At 47.3% G+C, this 21,255-nt stretch overlaps 1 protein-coding gene across 4 annotated transcripts in view; it reads right to left on the bottom strand.

The window, feature by feature from the left end:
* The window catches only part of LOC149371319 (dopamine receptor 1-like), a 385,861-nt gene that overhangs the window by 68,824 nt on the left and 295,782 nt on the right, over positions 1 to 21,255 (bottom strand). For 3 of the 4 annotated variants that reach the window (XM_089565238.1, XM_089565240.1, XM_089565249.1), the window contains one exon: positions 15,955 to 15,983. The exons of the other annotated variant lie outside the window; for it this stretch is intronic. The gene's annotated coding sequence lies outside the window, so the exon portion shown is untranslated. The remainder of the gene's footprint in view (positions 1 to 15,954; positions 15,984 to 21,255) is intronic. 4 annotated transcript variants of the gene reach the window in all.

Here is a 21,255-nt window from a genome sequence, read left to right as displayed (position 1 = left end):
CAGAACACGATGGATATAATTGCAATAATATAAATATGAAATAGCCTAATTAACCTTTCTAGTTAGACCGCATAAATCAACAAAACCGAGAACGAAATTGGTCGAGTTGGGGAATCGAACCAGGGTCTCCGGAGTGCGACACGAGCACGCTAGCCACTCCGTAATGCCAGCTGAATGGTTTGGAATGAACAAAGGCGCGTCTAGCTAATACGGCGTCTTCGTTCACTCCCATCTTCCCCCTTTCCCTTACGGCGAGGTGCAGGTGTCCACCCAGATATGCGAGAAAGATACATTTTCTTTCCTCAAAAAAAAAATTTACCGTCCTGCAAGGCGTACAGCCGAATTGGCGATGGCGTTCTGTAGACTCCCTGGCAGCGTTGCAAGACACTGTCGCGTTCCACTCTTACAGACGAAGCTTAACATCTTAACCACACATCAGTGTTCAAGCAGACAGCCAATGGACGCGTCATTCGCTGGCAGCACTTGAATCATCATTCACAACCACATTCGTGTGCAGAATGCTGTACTCAGGCTTTCGCCTTGCACCACTTTAGTCGCCAAAGTGACTCCAAATTTTTGGACCACAAGCGAATAATTTGGCTAACAGTTCCAGTCCCGCTAGACATTTCTATTGCATACTTTCGGCGGGAGGTTGAACCATGCGCAATGAAAATTCTCGCAATACCATGCACACAGGTGTGACCACAGCTCAAGCGTTTTGATAAACCGGCAACGTGATGTGCACAGGTTAATCGAAGTACGCCTCTCTTTCGTCTTCTCTTCTCATTTCAGTATTTCCCGTTTTTTTTTATACTTTCCACCCCGTGTCTGTGATCTTTCTTGCTAATCTAGTTAAAGCTTATACAGGTAGCATGTTTTTGTACAGTTGAGCAGACCTGTAAGGCCTAGCGTACCTTGTTTCTTTTGTGAGCCTTCCCCTGCGTTCAGTTCAGGGTGGTTTTTTTTATTTATTTATTACAAATACCTCAAGGGCCCTCGGGTGAGGGCTTTACATGAGGGGTTACTTAAAGCAAGCATGGAAACCGCCAGTGAATACCTTTTCCTTAAATGCACACTATGCGTGTGCAACACGCTGTATCAGATATTATTTTTTTGGTAAAACAACAAAATGGATCCTTCGCTTTCTTCTTAAATAATTATTAGCCATCCTATCTGCATTTGCCAAGCCTTAGCGCTTGGCAAATGCAGATAGGATGGTAGGGTGTGCAGATAGGATGGTAGGGGTGATGGTAGGGTGTCCCCACGCTGGCACCTCCTTTGAGGGTGATGACTACGGTTGTTCGGTTACGAGCTGCCTTTTTATGCGTAGCATATTGCAATCACTCAGTTCAGCCCCTGGGCGCGGCCGGGCAGCCACCAAACCACGTGACGTGACGTCACGACAGCCGGAGGAAAAGTTGGGCCCCAACTCGCGCGGTCGCGCGCGGCCGCAGCCACCACCTGACTGCCGCTAAAAAAAAGGGGAAAAAAAGAAAAAAATATATAAAAAAGAAAAAAAACCGGCTGACCATGGTGGCGGTTGCCACCGCCCCGTTTCAAAGAGGGCGCTCCTATCCATCCATCCACCCACCCATACGTCACGGAGGAAAAGCTGCTGAGAAAATAGACTGCCGCCAAGCAATACCTCGCGCAAAAAGACCGCGCAATATGCAACGAATTCTTGGCTTAACGAAGCTAAGCCTGGGCAACATTTTTTGTTTCACGAGGTCTGCGCACACCTCTGGCATGAACTTAAAGCTTCTTTCCTGTCCGAAATAACACATCCATGTGCCCAGCAGCTATACTGGACGACCTTATCTCTCAGACAGCCGAAAATGCGACCTTTCAGGTTAATACAGCAGCGCATTGTAATTGGACTCAAAATGGCGTACACTCTAAACAGAAAGGAGTCAAAAGAGAGTAAAGTAGACTTCTAGCGCACACCTTTTATAATAAAGAATGCGGCAGAAGACAGTTTAACTGCCTTTTTACTCCCATATAGGTGTATTAATGTTTAGAGTGTAGTTGCCATCTACACAAGCGGCGAAGCTAAACATAGAGCCAAGATGTTGCAGAAACAAAGTGGCTTCTATCGCCTTGCCTGAACATAGTTGCCAACCTGGTTGTTATTTTGGCCGTCCGCGAAGCGTAACTTTTACTGCGCGAGAACCTTGCGCGGACCTTGTTTGTTCTTGAGGGATAATGAACGAAACATGTAACACTGTGCTAGCCTCCACGTTTGCCTCGATACACAGGCGAGATAGCCTACGCACGCTACGCGTACGAACAGACTCATAAGAACAAAGGACGAAGTTAGCAGACAAAGAGGCGCCGGGGAAAATGGGGAGAACACACTGCGCGTAGCAGCAAACGCCACAGTGCCGCAGCGCCCACCGGCTGACAGCGTATAATTTGGGAGAACCCGTGTTTAGTTTTCCCCCGCTTATTATCATCCATACATAATAAGCTGGACCCAGGAAACCCGCGGCTCGTAAGGAGACACTGCCCCTTGTTCTCGGTCGCTTCTTCTAATGACTCGATAGAGTCTTTAGGGAAGAAGTTCGCCATGGCCTTCGCTCGTATGCATATGAGCGGGCGATAGAAAATTACCGGTCATGAGAACAAGCAACTGAAGAAGAAGGAAAAAAAAAGAAGACCATATAATTCAGGGAGTAATGCAGAGAGCGAGGTCAACCCCATCCTTTCCTTTCATAGGGAGAAAAAGAAATAAAAAGGGGAAACATTTTCGATGCTACGATACAAGAGCAAAGAACACCGGTGAAAACAACGGTCATCCTCAGCGCGCAGACAAATTGCCCACCTCGGGGCGAGTCACGTTCGCGGAGCTAGAAGACAGCGAGCAAGCGGAAGGTTGCATATATATATATATATATATATATATATATATATATATATATATATATATATATATATATATATATATATATATATATATATATATATATATATATATATATATATATATATATATATGCAAGCGTTTGCACCACCTATACTGCTATATAAGCGTTGTCGTTAGTGCGGCCTTTGTCACATGCATGCCAGTCGTTCACTGCTTGCCCCTGAGGGCAGAGGTGCTGCCATTAATAATTTACGACGCGGCCGTCTCCTTCTTAGGTTTCGTTTCTTTTCCCGCTTCATTTATCGCCGCCCTCGGTTCGCGGACGTTAAAGGTAAGAAATAGAAGTGCAAAGCGAACGAGAGCGCAACGTGGTTTCGTAAGCGATGACGAGGAATAAGTGCGTGATACATTTGCATACAAGTCCGGTAGGCGCGTGGAGCGCCCCGGACGCCGGGAGCGCTATCAGAGTGGCTGGGATCCCGACGCGATGTGATTTATCATGCGGGAGGCTGCGACTCGGACAAAACGGAGAATGCTTGCGGGGTGAAGTTTGCCAGCGATTGGTAATTCGCTAAAATAAATTTACACATGCACAAGCGGGCGGGTATATCTCGAACATTGTCAGTCCACAAACTGCCCATGATGATGCGGATGACGACGTGATTGATGCATTAATGGCTTTCTAGACCGTTTTTATGCTACAGGGAAGGAAAGCTACTTCGTAAAAGTTTCACCGCTGTAACCTAGCATAAAATCTTTACGGCTGTATACGTAGTGGTTTAACTGTTATACCAAAAGTACAGTAACAGCGGCGTGATTTAGGCGTTGACGTGCTCCACTCTTTTTACTGAAGTGATACTAACCTGGCTACATTTTTATAAATTTCGTGATCCACGCTAAAAGCTCCGTGCTGTTAGTTTGTATGCACATAGGTAGTTGAAGGTTTTACCGGGATGGTAAACTTTTTCCGTCGGTTCAGTAAGTTTTGGGGCTCCTTTAAACAATTATTATTACGCATAGATGCTTAGCACGTACTCGGTACTACCGCTTTCTCTCGAAGTTTGTGACCTGATGCCACTGACTTGTACTGTTGCATCACTCTTTCAGAATCAAAATGAACGACACCGATGCATAACGTGCAAGGGAGAGGTACTTAAAGTTCTGACCTTTCTTCGCGTTCGCCTTTAAACCAGTGATACGTCACAACTGGTCATGATTCTAGTAAATCTCCTTGCTTGTATATTTAGCAATTTACCTCACTACCTCTGCACTGGCACAGAGTTATTGACACAGAAAGCCACCAGTGCTTTCCTAACAGCTATCACACTATCTGCAACGTGCCTAAACAATCTGTTGGCCCAAGAGAAGAAAAAATAAATGTTACAGCAATTTTTATGCTTCTTCATATTCGTCTTTTTAATTTTTGTTTGCCTTTTTTACCGTTGGTTAGCGTCACCTTCTTTTTTTTACCAGAACTGGTCACATGCATTGGTTAACAGCTGTCTCAACAAGCGACTGGTGATGACGAAGCAAAAAAAAATTAATCGACAAAGGAAGCGCAACAGAACACGGCCGCAGTTCAAGGCCATCGAATGATGATGACGTCAGAGGTCGGATACGAACCTGAAGGCATATCAGCTGCAGTCACGATTAACTTTAATCGTCTTGCGAGAAAGTTCTGCGGCCGTACTCCCCATGTCTTTTTTTTTTTATTGACCGCCACCAGAGTAATGAATGGGCGTGCACTGATCCCCGCAGCCAGGAAAGTGTTCAGAGGGATCCGTTAATTACTGACCGATGTCAACGCTATTTCCTTTTTATTCCTTTTGGAATGTTTACAAACCGCCAGCGCCGCCTTCCGGTTATCTCATGCAAGCAGTTCAACCGATCGCCCAAACCTTCAGCAGCGTGGAATACAACTCGATGCTCGCAAATGCGCTCCGCAAAGCTACACCACATACAAAGGACCGCAACACGACTTGAGAAATAAGTGCTCGCCGCGGGGTGAAAACGCGGAGGCGCCTCAAATCACTCGAGTTTAGGAGGAAAGAAAATAAAGCAACAAGAAGAAAAATAGCAAAGCAGGACGAAGCCGAACAAACCGAGATTACGCAGCGCCTTGGGACGCGAGAGTCGTTCCTCTTAATTTTCGCGAAAGTCGGCTCTGCCTCAGGACAAAACGCGTGAGAGGTCGCCACCGAAGCACGCCCGCTTGTTTGAAAAGTTTCCGGGTGCGTTGCTGCCCTCTCGTGTCGCTGGGACGCCGCTGTCGGCGCTGTCGGGGCGCATTTTGACCCGTGGCTCGGAAGAGAGAAACGCTCCAAGGGGCGCTGGAGGAAAAGAACGACAGATATGAAGACAAAGTCGTCATTTTTGCTTTTACTGCAGAAAGAAAGAAAGAAGCAAATAAAGGACGAAAAAAAAGAAAGGAAGAGAAATAAAGGAAGAAAGAAAGAACGACAGAAAAGAAGAGGAAGAAAGAAAGGAAGAAAGACAGAAAGAAATAAAGGAAGAAAGAAAGAAAGAACGAAAGGAAGAAAGACAGAAAGAAATACAGGAGAAAGGAAGAAGGAAGGAAAGAAAGTCAGAAATAAAGGAAGAAAGAAAGAGAAAGAAAGGAAAACAGAAAGAATGAAAGAAAGAAAGGAAGAACGAAAGAAAGAAGGGAAGAAAAAAAGAAAGAAAGAGAGAAGGAAAGGAAGAAAGAAAGAAGGAAAGAAAGGAAGAACATAGTTCCTGCGGGCTACGACTCCGCATGTTGGAAGACGAAAGCAATAATAATGGAAGGGACGCGAAGCATTCCCCAAAAACAGGGCGCTGCTGGGCAATGGTGGTTGAACAAAAAAAACAAAGAAGGAATATCACAATTTTACGAAGAACGGTGGCTTCTGAACGAATTCGCCAGCTCCACCCATACCGTCACCTTTCACTTGAGGGTGGAATACAGGATGGCAGGGAGGAGACGAGAGGGACTCTCTTGTTTCCTTATTTCCCCAACGGGCAAAAAAAAAAAAAAACTGTGCTCGATCAATATGACGCCCACGAGAAGATTGAAGAGTGACCTCAATGCAGAATGGCTGGAGTGAGGTGGAACAAGGCTGGAGCGGCCGCAAGTGCGAACCGAACGCTGGCTGTGGAACAGAACAGCAGCGAAGTGCATTGGAGGATCAAGACGGGAGGGGACAGGAAACCGCTCTAGGGAAATACGTCACAATGCGGCGTGCAATAAAGAGTCGGTAGAGAGATATGAGGAGCGCAGTATAGTACTCCAAGGCGCAAGAAATGCACCGATTCTGCATGAGCTTTGCGAAGTTAGAAAACCTGAGCTGGTCCAGTTTTGCAAATCGTTCCTCTTCGTTCCCATTTGAAAAGGGAGAGACACAACCTGTCGGCGAAACGCCTCGTCTGCTGCGTGTCTAGATATGACTTGAAACTGCTTTCAGCTCGACAAGCACTACTGTGAATGTGCAGAACAGCATTCATGGCTTAGACCGAACCTGATTTGGAGGAAGCAGGATGATAAAGAGAGAGAGAAAGGAATTTTAATGAGGGAAAGGTGGAGAGGTCGGCCGGTGGTAACATAGCCCTGGCCTGCTACTCCACACAGGGGAGAGGGAAGAGGAGGAAAAGGAAAGTGCGAATGAAGGCTGATGATGGCATAATACAATGAGTTTCTCGGGTGATGTCTACACACACACACACACACCACACTGGCTGGCACTCGCATCGCGGTGAGTAGACGCACATAAAACTCATAAAACTGGTGTCAGCAATACAAACACCGACACATGTCATTAACCATGTAGGTTGTGCACAGGCGGTCACAGACGAGTATCCAGGCCTGTTTCACACAAAAAGTTGAGCAGGGCCTTTGTCACACGGCACCAATCAGAACGTCTCGTCCTGGCGCCCAGAAGAGTTTCCTCAGAGAGAGGGCGAGAGTCCAGTCGTTTCACGGTCGCCTCCAATGTTGTTCTTTCAGCAGTATAGTTCGGGCACTCGCAAAGAAGGTGTCCAATAGTCTCTGGAGTGTGGCACTGTGCGCAATTTGGGTCACTTTCGATGCCGATCTTGTGAAGATAGTGTTTGGTGTAGGCAACGCCAAGCCGTAGCCGGTGGAGTAAAGTCCCATGACGTCGCACCACCATAGATGGCAAATGTAATCGTGAGCCAGCGTCAAGCTTACAGACGCGGTCCTGTTGATGACTCGAATCATGCCAGTGCGACTGCATTGCCGCTTGCATTAAATGCGCCAACAAGGCTCCAATGTCTGATCTAGAAAAGGCTATCTCAATGAAAGCACCATCACTATGTGCCATCCGAGCCTCGGCGTCAGCACGCTCGTTTCCCGCTATGCCGCAATGGCTCGGTATCCATTGAAACTTTATGATATGGCCGCGGTGGAAAGCTTCGGCTAACAAAACCACAATTTGTTGAACCAGCTGCTTGCATGCCCTTGGTTTTAGATAAGTTTGTACGACCTGCAATGCCGATCTCGAGTCGCAGAATATAGTCCATTGCTGCGCTGGCTGGTGACCAATATAAAGGACGGCTTCTCGTATGGCTGCCAATTCGGTTGCCGTAGAGGACGTTTTGTGCATGAGCCTGAAACGGTGACATGAGGCATTTCCTGGCACTAACACCGCTGCAGCTGAAGAAGTGGTCGTCACGGATCCGTCCACGAAAACATGCTGGGTGTTAGTATACATAGATGTAATGTATGACAGCGCCAGCTGTTTCAGTCCGACTGTTGGAATGTGCGTCTTCTTTGTTATCCCTGGGATTGTTGTCCGTATAGATGGTTTTGGTACTGCCCAAAGTGGCACCTCCGCAATCTGGTGTGGCGCGTAGTTCGAAGGCACCGCATTGCGCTGCATCCTAAGGGCTCTGGAAAAAGCTGCATCTGGACGCGCCGCACTAATGTTGGTCAGGGGGTGATGACGATGCCTGGTCAGATGCCGCAAATGCACACGAAGTGGCTCCTGTTGAAAATAAATTCGTGCTGGGCAGGCTCGGGCCTCATAAAATGTGCCCCATGTAGAAGTTTTACATGGCAAACCCAAGCATACTCTTAAAGCACGAGCCTGCGCGCTTTCAAGCACATGCAGGCCTGATAGTCTGACTCCCGAGAGAACAGGTGCACTGTATCTGAGAAGACCGACTACCAGCGCCTGGTACACATGTAGTAAAGATCGCTCAGAGGGACCCCAACATTTTCCTGCCATACACCGCACAATGCTTGCAAAGCTGTCGAGCTTTTTCTTGAGCACAGAAATGTGCTTCGTCCAGGACAGGTCACGGTCTATCGTAACACCTAAGAATTTGTGATGTGTTACGTATGGAACAATTTGCCCGTCGATTGTGACCGGATACCACGCCATTAACTTGCGTGTGAAAGCCAATGCTACGCTTTTAGTTGGCGAAAGTTCAAGCCCCTGACGGCGCAAGTACGCAGACGTAATGGAAACCGAACGCTGCAATCTTGCTTGCACTTGGGGACGCGTGACACTTGATGTCCATATGCAAATATCGTCTGCGTAGGCGGATATCGAAACAGTCTTCGGCAGTTGTTTGAAAAGGCCAATGAGCACGAGATTGAACAACGTTGGACTAAGCACTCCTCCCTGAGGAACACCACAAGCAACATGATGATCTGCTGTGTCTCCTTCAAGAGTCTCCATGTAGACTGTCCGGTTTGTCAAATAGCTTGCAATCCAATTGTGTAGACGTCCGCCTATGCCACATTCATCGAGTGCATTTAGTACTGCATCATGCTGAACATTATCGAATGCGCCCTTGATGTCGAGGAAAAGAGCAGCAGTCAACCTGTGACGCAGACGTAATGGAAACCGAACGCTGCAATCTTGCTTGCACTTGGGGACGCGTGACACTTGATGTCCATATGCAAATATCGTCTGCGTAGGCCCTCACACGGTTAAAAGGGGCACACGGTGAAAAGACAAATGCAAACAGGTGGGCGCAGAGGAGAACTCCAAATAACTGCTCTGATTGTAGCGACGCGAAAGAAAATGAGAAAACAGTGATTTTGGAAGTTCTTGCGGCGTTTGGACGTCCAAGACTTCAGCACCGCAATTTAAAGCGATAACAGCCACTGCGTCCCTGCATCGTCCGTCTCAAGAAAGTTCAGTCTAAAAGATCAACTAAACTCCCAGGAAATTGCGTAGCAACCTTTATGAACCAGTCACCTGGCGCAAGCGAGGTTACAACGTGAGCTCAACGAACCGTCAAGTTCAGGTCTTAAAATTCGGTTTTAAGACCTCAGAACTTCGATTGGAAACTGCGGACGACTTCACTAGAAACACGCGTTTGTTCGTAAAAGTGTGCCCTTCAATGAAGTCGCCGAAAATTGATTTTCAGACTTGAAAAGCAAAAAAAAAAAAAGAAGAGGGACTTACTGGAAGATAGTGGGCCGCGTACCAAAAAAAAACGAAGCTCCCGGAAGTAATGCTTCCCGGTTGTTGCCAGAGGCGTTTCCCTAAAATTCAATCCTATTTAACAACCTAGGACTAAAAGTTCAATCCTCTCTTTACACGCGAAGTGCAAGTTTACGGTAAATATACACGCTGAGAAAGAATTTGACAGGATCACGCAGCGTTCAGCCACTGTCTTCGAACCTTGTACCTCGGAGTTAGACGACCGAAGAGGAGCGATAATAACACCAAGGCAGAGAAGAAGCTTAACGCGTTTTAGGCGGCGTAAACTGCGGGCAGAGTTCTTCGCCTCGGGCGTCCGCGTCGCAGAGGTGATTGTTGGCGCACAGGGCGCATAATTTAAACGAAAAGTTGTGCACGGCGCTGGAATACGGGTCGGGAAAAAAAATATGTTCGCAAAGCCACAAAAAAGGGTGACGGGAAAGATAGCAGAGGAGGATGCAGTTGGGTTCGGAGGCTCCACCTCTGCCGAAAAGCATAACAAAAAATTTTCTCTCATCACAAATTTTTTTTTTGTATTTTGGGAAAAGACCTTGCAATAACAACGAACATTTGTGCAGTCAGCGCAGAATTTTCAGTAATATTACACTGCCTCTTGCCGTAACGATGACACTAGAGAAAAATACTGCAGTAGCATAAGAAAAATGAACAATACTACGTTTTCTCATATCTTCTGCACGATACTTGGGCCTTTTTCGACCAGGCTGTGGTGATAAAAGAAAACAAAAAGAAAACAGGAAGACAAAGAGACAGAACGAAAAACGAAAATAGAGACGACGAGAAAAGTTTAAGTCAACGATTCGGCAAGGGAAGGTAGGCAAAAAGGCAAGGGAAGCAAAACAAACTGACTGCTCCTGACGGGCAACACGCAGTACAGTTTGCGGAAACGACGGGTGCGGCGTCGCGGTGGTCTACTCAAATTACCGACCAAATCTCTGCGGCCCAAGCACGAAGCATAAAAAGAAAACAGAAAAGTAGAGAGTGAAGAACAAAAAAACAAAACAAATCGCTGCCATCCAGAGCCACACAAGCAAAATGTGTTGTAATCTACTTTAGTGCAACGCCGTCGTTTGTGCCGTCGCACTAGACGCGATTACTCACGTAGGCCCCCTTCTTTCTCGCTTTCTTCTCTGCATTCGCTTGTTATCTTTCTGTTCTTTTCATTCTATCTGTTTATTCTCCGAATGCTACCGGATTATGAGGAGCTGCGGCACGACTTTGCGGTTATTTCGTTCCAGCTGAGGATCACGCGACTATAGTTTAGAGCACTTCCGAAGCGTCGCATGGAGCTTGCAGAGTTCGGGAATGGGGATAAAGTGAAATAAACTACAGGAGAGATATTAATAAGGAGAAAGGAAAACTACGCGCGCAGGATGGTTCTGATCTGGCGTGCCTCAGCCAGCATGCAGAAATAACTGCGTTAGAGCCGGGAAGATTAAAGATCGCGAATAAAGCAGAGCCTGAGGCGACTCTCGGCGTCGAAGTCAGAAAATTGAAAGTCCCGCGGGCGGGATGCAGTCAGCGTCTCTTCAAGAAGGCTCTCGCGGAAATGCAGACGAAGTTCTTTCTATTTTATGCGAGGATAAGGTAATGCAATATTTCCATACTTTTCAGGGCGCCGTATTGGTAAGAGAAGACACGGAGAAAATTCGTAATATTCTGGTGATTATTCGACGCTGGAAAGTTCATATACGCGGCTGCCTCCCCAAATTCATCACGAGTGCTTTTCAGGAGGAGTTTTATTTTTATTCGCCATTATCGAGAAAGTTTTTGAGTACACGCAAGACCGCGCAGAACGGTTCTGCCTAAGTGGTAGAAGCAAAAAAAAAAAGAATGCGAAGGGAAGCTGTCTGTTTACTTTTTCTTCCAGCGCAAGCTTGAAGTTGCGGTTCGGGATTTCAGTCAGGTATTTTGCCTATAATAGCTGAAGTATGTTCATTCTAATTGAATCTAGAGAAAGTTCACATCGCAAGCACTCTTACACCAAATCCCTATCTTGCTCTCTCTCTCTCTCTCACACACACACACACACACACACACACACACACACACACACACACGCACACGCACACGCACACACACACACACACACACACACACACACACACACACACACACACACACACACACACACACACACACACACACACACACGCGCGCGCGCGCGCGCGCGCGCTCGCGCGATCCAACGTTTTACCGTTCGCTCAGCGAAGTGTCTTGATAAAGCTAAACTTGATAGGACCTACGTGAGATGAACTCGCTATGCATCTGCTTAATATCTGGCAAATAAATGTTGCCTAACAGTTAGAAAGACCATTAAATATACAAAACACAAAAAGAACACAAGGAGGAAAATCATTTGGAGCGACTTGCAATCGCACTAGCATATGCGTTTATTCCCCACAGACTTCGTCAAAAGAGATTGTTTAACACGTCATGTCTTTGAAGTATAGATTTGTTTATATCTATTCAACTTTCCGTTTGTTGCGTGCATATTCTTCTAGCTGCCGTTTGTTCTTTGGTCAAGACTTCACCGTACATACGGTGAAAGCTTTGCGACTTGTCAGATCTCCGATTACTAGAGCGGTCTCGCCGTACTGAAGCGGTAAATACGTCACCAACGATAACGGTACGCCTTTAGTGCCCACTATGGAAGACATCTGTTTACTTGTGAAATAGAGCATCGGCTGCTGTGAAGTAACACGGCACAAGATCGATTGCTTTTAAACACGTGCGAAGAGTTGCGTGGCCTCCTTCGGGCGGAAGCGTTTTCTATTATACTCAAAACAGAAAGGGGGCGGAGGGTGAAGATTTTCACAAACTGTTTCTCCGGCTGCCCGCAAAAAAAGTGGTGCAAAAAAAGAATAAAGAAACAGAAAAAAACATCGAATGCACTCCTGGTTCTTGGTCAGGTGCTTTTGCCTGGCAAAATGTTTCACTCTTGAAATGCAGACGAAAATAATGCTGCGGTGCTAGTTGGTGCTGCATGATGCGAGAGTCAACGCGAAGACCAGACAAGAAACACAAAAGAAGACGCACAAGGCATTCACCAACTCTAATATTACGTCTGAAATGTATTCTTGTGTCTCTCGTCTCGTTTTCGCGCTGACTTCTTCACATCCGACAATGCGATAAATGCGATAATATGCAACAAATTCAATTTATTGTCCTATTGGCGTCCATATTATTGGCTTCGCAAACAACGATTTCGAAGCGCCTCCCGATGTCACGGGAGGCATGGAAAAACTGCGATATAATCGCTGCTTCATCGTTTCATGCTTGGTTTAGTTTATTGGGGTTTAACGTCCCGAAGCAACTCAGGCTATGAGGGACGCCGTAGTGAAGGGCTCCCGAAATGTCGACCACCTGGGGTTCTTTAACGTGCACAGACATCGCACATCACACGGGCCTCTAGAATTTCGCCTCCATCGAAATTCGGCCGCCGCGGCCTGGATCGAACCCGCGTCTTTCGGGCCAGCAGCCGAGCGCCGTAACCACTGAGCCACCGCGGCGGGTTCTTCATCATTTTAACTCACTACAGGGCTGAAGCCAGCCTTCCTCAAGAGCCGAAATGACACCGAATATCGAAGCACCGCTTATATTGCAGTTTTTCATGTATCACGCGACCTCTCTTGGACATCACAGTCATCGTTCGGCTGTTGAAACCGAAACAGCACGAGAAAGAAATCGATTATAAATTATTTAGCGGTCGTAGAAGAATGCCACATGGTAATCCGTGTATAATAATGCCTTACGCCTCATTACAGAGGAGAAAACACGCACCCAGAGGTTAAGTGTCTGCACTCCTTTAACGCTAGTGCCAGACCTTATTGTCCGAAGCCGTAGTCGTAAGTACCTTTTCTCCGCTGATGGCGCATTTAATGGGTCCACGTGGAAAAGAAAAGAGCTTTCTTCATCCGGTTACGGCAAGCCGATAAGTCAAGTTCTGCTATTAAGGCCTCGTAGCTATTTGTACCAATGCCTTCACGTATGTTGGATGACGAACGTACTTCGCATTGGTTACTCCAAAATCACTTAACGCCTAATTTAACAGACTATCTTTCGTTCTATTTTAATCGCAAATGAATGCAACGATCGACGAAGGCTCAAATTTCCGGGAAGAAGACGGCGCGATTATGCTTTAATGCACAACCACTCTCGCATTGGAGCGCTCGTATTCCTTAGGCGCTTGGCGGACCAGGAAGCTTCACACCGGTAGAGTACGCGCTGTTTCCGAGATTGAGATCGCGTTATGTAACCAGTCGATTTTAGCCAATAAAACGATGCGCCCGGCGACGGACTCTATAAGAGGGCGTTACGCCGAAACGCGATTAGACAAAACTAAAACAAGAAAGTGAAACAAGATCCTGTCGCGTTTACAGCGTACGTGACCAGCTTGCACGATTTTGTTACCGATGCACAGGGCGGTGCAAATGAAGAGAAGAAGGTCACTTATGAGTTCATACATATGCGCAATCCACGCCTTTCGCATCTATCGGACTTCTTCCGGCATGCACAACGAAGCCACATGACAAATGATCCGCCGAAGGCGAGTCAGTATAAAACGCGGCGTCCGAGGACTTATTGCGCGAGCGCAGTAGCTGATGCTTTATCTTTTTATTTTACTCGCTGTTTTTAATATTTTCAGTCTTAGACACCCTCATCCCGGTATAAGCCAAGGCTAAGATACGGCTCTCTGTCTCTCTTTGGTGCATCCAGCGATGATGTGAAACTGCAATGACGTAAATCAAATTTATGAAGCCTATCTTTTGAAGAAATTTAGCTATTGGCAGCCTAAGTACCGCGCTTTTAAACTGCGCTTTATTGGTTTCTTTTGAAAGCGGCACATCCAAAGAGCCTTAATAGCTTACGTTTAGCGCAGCGCTGTGAGCAATCTTGCATGCGTTTGTTTTTTTCATTTCAGAGTGCATCAAGAATAAACGTCTGTAGGCGCGATAATTTCGCACCACCCTACTGGCAACATAACGGAGCACTTTAATGAGAACGAATCACTACAGTGGGAATAAAATCAAACTAACTAAGACTAACTAACAAGAATGAGACATATAGGTAAACCTTTAGCAAGTTAACGCGTAAACACGCGTATACTTAGGACCGTCTCTTGTACGTGCGATCTTGGGGCAAGAAATGAGGGCAATCAATACGCTCCCGCCATTTTTAGGCATATACGCCACGTTTTTTGTCAACTCCCCAGAAATATCTCCGGTACGGGTAGGAGCCCGAACGACCCAGCTGGTGGTATAGACGGTTGCCGTGGAAGGACGTCTGAGCTAAATGCACATTACGGAGTGGATCGATCAGGTGGCTCTGAAATGGCCTTGAACTGCACGTGTTTTAGTTCCTGGAAAATTTTCAAACGACTTCCAAACGCCGGCAGTCGTCGAAGCTCGTCAGACTTCTGCGAACTGCTCACTGATTCCGTAGGACCGCTGGCCAACTTTTCTGCGCATGCGCAATGCGCTGTTCGAGATAAGCCAGTGAAGCGAAGCGGCGCTGGATATAAATTGTGACGCACGCAAGTGCGTCAGTGCAACAAGGATACGGGTAGCGTGGAGAACGTTCCGCTATCGGGCAGTCAGTCATTCCTCCAATCGCCCCCGCCTGTCACTCATCACGATGACATCTGTGACGTCATTTCACCGCTGGAAGCCATGCAAACAGACTCGCTCTGAAAGAGCACTGTTCAGGCTCGGGGTACGGGTTGGGGGTGGGGCGGAGGGGGGAGTGCTTGCGCATTGTGCAGCAGCTGCGTTCCCCATGACTTTGCTCGGCACACCTGAGCTCGAAAAGCGCACGGCCGCAGAAACCGTCGTCCAGAAAGATTTTTTTAAAGAGCAGCGCGGCTCGTTCGATTGTAAGCCTTTTCCGGCGGAGCGTGTCGGTTGACGCCCCCCAGGTAAACAACAGGAGGCGCTTCACACTTGGCTGGAGGCGGTCCAGGGCTCAAGAAACAGAATGGGAGGACGCGCGCAGGAATTGCGTAGTCCCGATTCGCCCCAGACGACGAGGCTGCGCAAGTGGGTGAACGCCCTGTCTGCAAACATTCGCGCCTTTGGTTTGTCTCCGAGTGTGCGTTTTCTATGCAGTGGCGAAAGCTGCAAGATGCGCCCGCAACGCTGTTGCCGCTTAAAAGCGCACACGGACCTTTCATGAATACCTGAGCAGCGTTCATCTCACCCATTTTTTCCTTTTTTTCTTTTTAACTTTTCTGCTCAGTGCCGCACAGTTACAGGCAATTTTTTTTTGGCGCTGTCATGGTTAAGAAGCTGAATACCTATATTAAGTGTTACACGTTGTGCGCATCAAGCTTCCTAGAGTATCAGAATAGAGATGCTTTCGAGACGTGGGCAGGATAAGAGTCATCGTCCTTCCTGTGCACGTTATAGGTCCTCTTTTCGTTGTGCGAAGAAAACTGAGCTCGAAGTGAGACTCGACTTTTGCACCTACATATATGAATTATTTTTTTTTTGTCTGGCTATCTGGGCGATCGATGGACGATTTGCGTGGCCATGAAACGCCTCAGAAATTCGAAGCGTGGTTATACAGCGGCTGCTGGAAAACATGAAGTATTGGCAGTATTTAAATATGTAATGAAGGAAAAGTAGGAGGCTTTCTTACCATGCCGAGTTAACCAGTCTTTCGAAGTTCTGAAAAAACAAAACAAAAACAAAACAATGAGCGAGACTGCGTAGAAAAGCATTTACAAATAAACACTCAGCATAAACTTACGGAATTGCAAATGAAGACATCATTGGCTAAGTCAGTTCTGTAGCAGCTTCACACATTCGCCGATCCACGACAAGCAAAACGTCCGCGATGTTCAGTTACTGCAGCCACTTCACATCTTGCTTACCAATAGAGACGGCTCAACAACTTAAGAAGCGATCACTTGCGCGTTCGTGTGTGCGACCAGAGAAATACGCCATTTACTATCAATCAACATTAAATCCATTATTAAATCTTTGACATTCAACAGTCTAGATGCGATCTGAAAATGTGAATTGGAACCCGTCCCGGAACGAACGTGCTGTGAGCCTGTAATAAACATTTTGCAGTCGAAAGGTAGCATTATTACCCATTTACCTCACATCAAACTCCTGCTGGACGCTCAAACATGGCAAAGAAGAGAACGAGATATAAAAAGGTCTTTAGTACGACCTCCGATGTTAAAACACACAAGACAGCGCTAACGTTCTTAAGCGTGGCCTTTGATATTTGCTGGCAAAGCGGAGGCGCTGAAGACTGCCAGCGGTGGAAAAAGGCTCCAGAAGACAGCGCGGTTTCAAGGCGAAACTACGCGGTTTCGAATCGAAACCGAAACTATATGTTAGTGCGAACCGCCGTAGTGCTTGCGCATCTTTTCCCTTGAAGCACGTGCATTGTGGTTGAGGGCCCAGAGGCATACTGGTACTTTACCCTGTCATCTGTCTCCGTTCTCTCGCTATTCTTTGGACCGCCGCTTATTTTCAACACCGATGTCGCTGCGAGCGTTATCTCGACTCAGGAGCGTCACAGTCTCGTCTAGCGCCACAGAGACGCGACGCATTTTTGTCGGCGCTAGGCTTGCGATACGAGCGCTCCATTCTCATTTCACTAAAAGCTTGCGGCGCGAATGGTCCCGCATAAAAAAGTAGTGAGAGGGGGAATATTCGCGCGAACAGCAATGACGGGTATAAAAATGACTAGTAATGGCTGAAGAAACTCATATTTAAAAAAAAAAAAAAGAAGGCAGGTGGCGCTCGCCAGCATCGTCTCTATCACCCCTCCCTATTTACGTGCCGTCTGAACATCGCCCTAAAATCGAGTTGCAGAGTTTTCCACTCCTGAATAAAAAGCACGCGCCTCGCGGGCACAAAGAGGACGTCCATTTCGGGTCAGACGCGCCGCCTATAAAGCGTTGTGTAAAAAAAAAAAAACACAGCGGGGCCGCTGTCTGAGTGGAAAGTTAGCTCTCGCTTTTCATCGGCGGCGTGCCTGAGAGCCGGGCCTGTAGAGTTGTAAATGGTATCTCCTCGCGTGGGAATAACGCTCTCAATATTTTGCTTATTACGTCCGGTCTCGCACCAGCGGCTTTCACTCGACGTCGGCCAGGGCTTAATCTGGTTTAGTCAGGTGCAGTCTCAAGTTAGGCCGCGGGCTGAGTGAGAAGAAGCGCATTTGCGAGATGCCGCTCCTCAGTAGACTGACGCTGGGCACGTATAGTTTGGCGATGCGATATTTCACTCCTTCTTAGATTGGTATGTTTTGCCTATCGCTATGTTCCGCTAGTCTGCATGGCTTCCTTCGACGGACGATGCAGAAGTTTATGTTGTGTCGTATATATAAATTAGTGCTGGCATTCGCAGTTCTGTAAGGCTTCCACTTCTTAAACGATTGGTTTGTTGAGTGATTGGTTGATTGCTTGCTTTCTTGCTTGATTTACTGACTGACTGACTGGTTGATTGATTCAGTGACTTACTAACTGACTAATTGATTGATTGACTTACGGACAGATTGATTGACTGATCGATTGATTAACTGATTCATTAATTGAATGAATGAATGAATGAATGAATGAATGAATGAATGAATGAATGAATGAATGAATGAATGAATGAATGAATGAATGAATGAATGAATGAAGAGTACGGGGTAATTTCAATCATTTGCGGTCCTTTAAAGTGCACCAAAATCTCACTACAAGGACGTTTTCCCCTCTCGACCCGTCAAGGTGCAAACATCTAAGTGCAGTCTGAAGGAAAAGGTGCCGCCGTTTTCAAAACGAGTCCTCTTTTCTGCGTATCCAGGCCTAATTAAAGGCGTGTACCGTTCTCCTGTTTCGAGGACGACCGAAAAAGGACAGCGGATGCTCAGCTGTAGTTTCTAACGCATGCGTCACCTGATGGACGTCCTGTTGCTGTTTACACGTAAGCAAGGTTACTAACACACTCTGGTAGCAACACTCACTGTCTCACAATTTCAACGCTCTGCTTAATGCGGTGGTGGCGCCGTAACGTCATCGGCTCGGGCCAAGGCCACAGCCTTGGTGTCGTCCCTTTGAGCAAGCCGAAGACCTCCGCTTTCAACGGGTCATCTATTTCCCCATACAATCCGACTGGCGCAAGGCCGTGCTATCGACAGCTTCAGTTCTTTTTTTCGGCTTAATCCTTTCTTGCCGCTCGCATGCCAATCCAAGCATCTGACCTTGCGGAACGAGCATTCTTTCTGCATCGTCCTTCGCACCACGCTTATCCACGTCTTTAACGGCCTCTTTTGCACTTCCGTATCGTCACTGTTTCCAGCTTCGCGCTATCGCCGATTTATCTAAATTCTTAGGGCAACACCTTCCAAAAGGCTGCCATCGCCGGGGCTGCCAGAATTACGGACGAAAGGCGATGCTATCGCTAGCGGGGGGAGGACGGACGGCTGGGCAAAAAAGCCTTCGAAACTGCGTCGTGCTTCCGATGCAAAGCCTACATTTCATTCAGTAGGTCTTGCGATTGCGCGAGCACGACGTCAGACGTGCAACTCTCTGACGCCGGCGTCCCCTGTTTTTCGCCCCAGTATCACCCCGGTAAACTGGTGCACCGTTACCGCCGGCGACTTCGAGGGAGAAAATAATTTATGCCAGATTTGTATCGGCTGCGAGTTTCTCCGATATTGATTTGCACACTGAGACGTGCACCGTGAACAGAAAAAGAAAAATCGAAGGAAGAAATTCAATCCAAATCCAAGGAATCCCGGAAAGGACAATCCAAGGAAAGTCGACTCTGATCTTTCCCTCGGGATAGGAAACTCTGGCAGAGGAAGAGGGGAAAAAAAAAAGAGTTTGAGCCGAGAAAACACCATATCGGGATGGCTGAGACGGAAACGACAAAGCGAAAAATGAGCTGGCAGAGAGAAGGGGATTACTAGGCGTATGTATACTACGTATGTAAGGATCCCGCGTAGTCTTATATATAGCATGAACCACGATGGAGCCAGTGATCCAACGGCTTTTCTTTCGCTGCATAGGCGAAACTGCGCAGAGGTAGTCTTGCGAGATGAGCTCTTAGAAAGGGTCTTCTCTTCATTGCGATGAGATGAGCGAATATACCTCGCCGGTTGCCGACACGTCCGTACACTTGCAAGTATATACGCACGCACAAGCGCTCGTACTACATATGCGAGAATGCATGCGTGAAAGTGCTTGCGCGCAGATGGCAGCCGCCCGGCCAGCGTCCGCCGCCACAAAGACGCATAATCTGACGAGAGCTGGATGACCCAACCCCCTCTGCGTTCCCAGAGGTCGGCCGAGCGACCTTATCGCCAAGCATCCAATCCTTGTGCCAGCTGCTCAATCTAACGAGCTGCGATGGACTCTGAAGCACCATTTAATTCATAGAAGGGTCGGGAAGAACCGAATAGCTGAAGAAAGGTTAACGCCAGCCTGCGAACACGAGGAAAGAGCTCATTGCGATAAGGCCGCGTTGGGCGCCAGCTCAACCCTGGCAAAGCAAAGCAGGCAGCGAAATAGAGCCAGGAGCGGCTCTCGCTATTCAGAGTCGCCTGGTTGTCGCCATCGCGCGAGCCAAATGGCCGCTGCTTGGAGATAACACTGACTCTGTGCGGTATTCATATATACCCGCTCCTCGTAATCGCTCGGCGAAGGAAATTCTTAGCGGGGTGCTGCTTTTTTTTTTTTTTTTTGCAAGTGCGAAAGCACTATTGGCCTCATAACCTGGAAAATGCGTCAGTCACGTGATGCGAGGGAAATGATGGGAAATAAACGATACTTTGAATGAAGGTGACCTCGGCCAACCTAGAGAAATAAAATAAATGTTGCTGCAACTGGGTTTCATACCTGCAGGGGCGCGAACAAATCAGCTTCGCTGGCCACTGCACGAAAGCACTATGCTGTCGCCGCAACCGATCACACCTCGTGTTAAACTGCAACATACTCTCGGGATGTGCGTTGCATGTCGTCATCTTATCAACTTTCATCTGTGCGCAAGTCACGAAAGGAAAGGAAACGCGCGTTCAATAGCACTTTCAGACACGAGGTTTACTTGTCCAGCTGCTGCAAAAAACCTGCCTTCGCACAGTATTTGGTGGTTAGGAATGCTAAACCGCCAGCAATTTTTTCGCTTACATTTTTTCCTGAATAATTATCCACATCAACTAGTGGTCCCCGAGAAAGCACCGTTGATGGCAAGGACAATGAAAGAGTCCTATGCGCCCGCAGTCTGCTCCTCTTCAATAGAGCACGCACTTTTTGCCTTTGAATGCATTTCTTTTTCGGCAGAAGTGTCGAGTTGGCAGAAAAAAAATTACTAGGTCAAGCTCACGCTATTGCACGCGGCTAAACAATGACGCCAGGTAGATGCGCGCCATATCGCTGATGAAAGCGTGATTGGGAACTCTGTGCTTCAGTGGTTGCAAAAAGGAAAGAAGGGGAAAAGAGAGGCACACGCCGAGCGCACGTACCCGAGCCAAATATTTGTTTTTGTTGGTTGTTTCGTGCAGAAACAGCGACACTGTTGGACGAAAAACACACAAAGCCATTCGCACTGCAGCTGAACTTCCGACAGCCGAACTTCCGTTTTGCCATTTGTCGGCGTTCTTTTGTAGACGCTCTGCGTGTACAAAAGGAGGCTGAATCGGGGAGTGTGAAAGTTTAGACTGCAGTTAAGCGCCAGACCGGTGTCCCCGCGTTGCACTGACTGTCGCCGTCTGTGTTTGCGCTGCTAAGTTTCTTTGGACGTTTACCCAAGACTGCCCGCTTTTACTGCCGTCTTCATCAAGGCTATGAAAGGTTACCCTTGGTTAGCAGCAGTAAATGACAACTCCGAGTTAGTATAATCACAATGAATAATCAAGGTTAAGCATGCACAGAGTGAAAGGAGAAAGATTAGTGTTGCACACATACTGCAGGAACCACAAGTTGCAAACCCTTAGGTA

This window comes from Amblyomma mixtum, chromosome 1 (genome assembly GCF_055824585.1).
Source record: "Amblyomma mixtum isolate Tamu chromosome 1, ASM5582458v1, whole genome shotgun sequence".
NCBI classification, from domain to species: Eukaryota; Metazoa; Arthropoda; class Arachnida; order Ixodida; family Ixodidae; genus Amblyomma; species Amblyomma mixtum.
The sequence above is the reverse complement of the archived record's forward strand: the minus strand, read 5'-3'. Positions and strand labels throughout refer to the sequence as shown.